The following is a 4,707-nucleotide window of genomic DNA, read 5'->3' on the forward strand; positions in this document are numbered from 1 at the left end:
GGCTTTAGTAAAAAAAAAAAAAAAAAACTTCAGTGCTCGCCTTCGTGTATTCAAGGACGAATAGGCCTATATCATTGTCCCAGGAAAAGCAGCGATGGGCGGCGTTCCATTCTTTCCTTCGACCAATCATAACCTACCAGTCACGCATTTCAGATGATATGTTTATGTCCTGCGAAATTCGGGTGTGTGGCCTGATGATATTTTGGACAAATCTGAGTGGCCTACGACACTTTCATTTGATTGGTTTATTTTCCTTTTGATCATTACTGATGGGATGGGTGAAAATTGTCCTTTCCACCAATCAAAACCCAAGTTTGATATACTGTGGGGATGTATTCTACTTGTAATACTATAAATGTGGGCATCCAATCCTTCCAGCTTCATATCGAGGATCCAGCAGGCAGTTGCACAGCAAGATTGGAAGGACAGAAAATCTCCGAAAGCTTTTGATACTGTGAGCAGGGTGAGTATATTTTCTCTCTTCCTCTAAGTATCTCTATCAAATATCATGCATGGCATTTTGGCCGCATATATGTTTCTAGATCAGATACAGTTGGCCTGTAAGGAATAAGTTGCTTCCTGTTGCACCATGGAAGGGTGAAATAGAAGTAGTATTATTTGACATCTTTGAGTGATACTTTGAGAGATTACAATAGAAAGGGTAATTGGACGATTTTAATAATACGCCAACATTACAACTATTTGAATATCATGGCTAGCTCATCATTATTTCTGATCTTGTTACCACCGACCTACCAGTTCTAAGTAGCTTTCTCTATAAACCATTGCCGTATTTGTATTGTGTCAGTAAGCAGTAAAGGGCCATAGTCATTTCGTTTATCCTCCTCGTTATTCCAACAACAAGCTGAATATTCTCTTTCACATTATTTTTGAATTTTTAGTTCTTCTTTGAGTCCGACAAAACGTCTTGAACATGGCCCAACTTTTCTTGTACATGGCACTCGCTGCTACATTCGTGCTTGTTTCAAGCATCCCGCATTGTAAGTATACTTTTTTCTTTGAAATGTACCAATATATAAATAATAATATTACAAATATTTAAGAGTGATTTTTACACAGTCTCACAACTTAAAGTTAGGATACATTGCACATGACATATTACATGACTCTTAAGCATGTTAATTGGATTATTCATAGTCCCTCCACGCCCTCCAACCAGACAGGTAAAATACATTATATAAATGAGATCTAGATTTAAAAAAAGATGCCGATAGTTTTGCAGACCATGACATGTTAGTTGATTAAAAAACGCTATTAATTTTTTTTTGCACTTTCACTTAGATTTTTTTAGAGACTTTCTTTTTAAAGGAAGAAAGTTGAACCATACATGTCTGTATTTATAGAAGGACCATGCAGAATATGAAAGTAGTCTAGGAGGGCATTTCAAAAGCACTCAATTCTATCAGATGCCTTTATTACCATGCTCTTTCGGCATCCTCATCGTACACAGGCGCGTACGCAGGGGGGGGGGGGGGGGGGTTAAAACCCCCTTTCGATTTTCTAGTTTTTTTTAATTTTTTTATGCCAATGGCTGACCTAAAAAAGGTGACCTTACCCCCCCCCCCAACGGAACAAAATGTCAAATTTTCAAATTTCGAGACCCCCCCCCAAAAAAAACCAGTGTGCTCTTACCCCCCCCCTCCCCCCCCCGCTTATTCAGCGTCTGGCTGAGTTGTTGCGATTTTTTTGGAACCCCCCCCCCCCAAAAAAAAAAAAGTGTCCTCTTACCGACCCCCCCCCCCCCCCCGCTTATTCAGCGCCTGGCTGAGTCGTTGCGATTTTTTGAGACCCCCCCCCCCCACAAAAAAAAGTTTCCTCTTACCACCTCCCCCCGCTCATTTAGCGGTTGGCTGAGTCGTTGCGATTTTTTTGGCCCGATTTTACCCCCCCCCCCCCCCTTGAAAAATTCCTGCGTACGCCACTGATCGTACATAACTTATTTCGAGTAACTTATCCAACTAAAGCTGTTATGAATGTAGTTTACCATCACTGTATGATTATGATTAGTAAATTGATTTCTGTAAAATTTTAGCAGTGAGAAACAAGTTTCCGAATGGTCAATAAATCTTTAATTTCAATTTAATGTCATTCTCGCTTAAATGAATAAAAGAATGCGAAAGCCCACATTAATCATTTTTTTTAGGCACCGACGATCCAAATGGGACCAACTACAGGGGAGAGTTGGCCCAGACCATCTCCGGTAAAGAATGCCTATCTTGGACCTCTCCGAACCCAAAGATTAAAGCCCTGACACCCGCCAAATACCCTAATGCGGGCCTTGGAGATCACAACTACTGCAGAAACCCCGACAATGAATTCACCGCCTGGTGTTACACCACCGATCCTGATACCCGATGGGAGTATTGTGCCGTTGGTGATTTCAGCCAACAATGCACGAGTAAGTATTGTATAATTATATATGCGAATAAATTCAGAACAAAAAATATAGTGGACGCTATATAAAGATATTTAAATAGAATATTGAATTCGAGTTATTTTTCATATATATTAATAACATAAAGTAACCCCTCTAAGATGATATGGAATTTGAATCATACCACTAATGACTCATGCATGAGTTTGCATAGTTATTAATTAGTCTCTGAAAGAAAATAATTAAAATCGCATCCTACCGGGTATCTCTATGGGTGGAGAGAGCCAATTTAGCTAAAGTGCCTTAATTGAGGACATGAGTGACTTGCCGGGGATCGAACTCACGACCTTCTTCTATATCCAGTCAAGTTAGTGTTTAAACCAATCGACTACGAAACTTCTACTTATTCCACATTGAATTAGGTCGAGAATGCTCACCTACACTCTGCCCGTGACTACCGAGGAGACGTCTCGACTACTAGGAGCGGTCGCGAGTGCCAAAACTGGACCTCCCAGTCGCCCCATCGTCACAGCATCACGCTACAAAACAACCCTAGCTCTGGCCTCGGTAACCACAACCTCTGCCGCAACGCCGGCAGCTTTGTAGCTTTCGCCTGGTGCTACACAACCGACCCCAGTGTCCGTTGGGAGTTCTGCAACATCGGATTGCCCGAAGGGGGTTGCTAAATGGCGTTTCATTGTCTCCCTAAAATGAGCGGAGGGGGAGGGGGTGTTTCTTGAATCTTGTCATGTTTGGTCATCGTAATTTTGCTCATTCTATCATCTTTGGAAACAAGGGTGACTTTGTAGGCCGTATGGTGGCTGACTTACTGCTATGATTATAACTTCCTATATAGGTTTCACTGTCTGTCATTAATTCTTAATGGAATACATACAAAGGTTAAGGGGCAAAGTCATTATTGTTCAAACCTCTCTACGAAAAAGTCCCGCCCCCCCCCCACTCAGTGTTATTTAGGGTACGCATAATAATGCTCGTTCCCTCTTTTTGAAAGCACCCCCTATCTGAGGACTGCCAACATTTCCGAACCCCCCTTTCGCGGGCTTTTCGCGGGCTTTTCCTGCCTTGGAGACCCCCTAAATTCGGAAAAATGCTCAATGTACCCCCCTTAATTCGGAAAAATGCTCAATTTACCCCCCTAAATTCGGCCGAATTTTTAAGGAGTCCAAAGAGATGAGAGAAAAAAGAAAAAATACCCCTTTTTAAAGAAATCTCCGGGTGAAAGTCAAATACACCCCTTTCTTACAATTCTCGGGCCGGACTTTGACGCACGAAAAGTACCCCTTTACCGGACATTTTGGTAACACTCATGCGGTCATTTCGACCCCGGAGTGGGGGGGGGGGGGGCGGGGAAAAAGTATAGACCTAATTTCCTGTTCATATTTGAACAATTGCTAACAGTCTTTATTATTAAGGTGTAGGTCTTTGTAATTATAGAGGTGTTGTTGATCTATTTATTTCTATTGTTCGGAGAGGAAGTTTTAAATGTCTCTATTAAGTGGAATATATTGCAGACAAAAATAACAAAGAAACAAATAGAAAAGAAATAGAGGGAATTGGAAGAATAAATGTTTCATTACTTCACCATCACAATTTTTTATTTCATTGATAATATGACAGTGTAACTCACAATGGAGAAACAGTAGTCACAACATTTCTTCGCAATTATTAACCAATGGAAACGTTGCTGTTTTTACGCTTTGAATTTGTATTAGACTTAGAATGAAATCCTAGTATTGAGCTGTATCGGCTATGGTGTATTACTAGATTAAATATTTCATACACTGTTGGTCATAATGGTGGAATAATTATTTTTACCCCAATTTATTGAATGATTTTGACAATGATTTATTCCTAATATATAGATCTATAGATATTAGTATACATTCTCAGATTTTATTGAATGACAATTGGGGAGTGTTTGTTTTGCGTGACTGCTAAATCATGTGTGTGCTACTATGCTAATCAACTAGGGGACCTACGTTCTTAAGTCATAACTGACAGTAATAGGGATTAATGCCTCATAAAAGGACACTAATATAGCACATCGACACGGTTTTGATTCTGGGGGCTCACATTAACGAGACCATTGCTTAGCCAAGAAATCATGACTGTACGCAGCGGTCGCTAGGGTATACGTCGACGCCCCCACAAAAACAAAAAAACAAAGAAAATGCAATAAATTTTCAATAATTCGTTGCATTTTGCCCCGAACCCAATATAAAAAAGCAGTCACGCAAAACAAACACTCCCCAATTGTCATTCAATAAAATCTGATAGTGTATACTATTATC

At 40.3% G+C, this 4,707-nt stretch overlaps 1 long non-coding RNA gene across 1 annotated transcript; it reads left to right on the forward strand.

Annotated features, from left to right (window-relative positions):
- Positions 1 to 357: 357 nt before the first annotated feature.
- LOC115919982 lies at positions 358 to 2,448 on the forward strand. Its single transcript, XR_004062103.1, has 3 exons — positions 358 to 463; positions 903 to 1,001; positions 2,165 to 2,448. It is a non-coding gene; the product is annotated as an uncharacterized LOC115919982 (long non-coding RNA).
- The last annotated feature ends 2,259 nt before the right edge of the window (positions 2,449 to 4,707 follow it).

The sequence above is a fragment of the Strongylocentrotus purpuratus genome, unplaced genomic scaffold, assembly GCF_000002235.5.
Source record: "Strongylocentrotus purpuratus isolate Spur 01 unplaced genomic scaffold, Spur_5.0 spur5_contig_866, whole genome shotgun sequence".
NCBI lineage: Eukaryota > Metazoa > Echinodermata > Echinoidea > Camarodonta > Strongylocentrotidae > Strongylocentrotus > Strongylocentrotus purpuratus.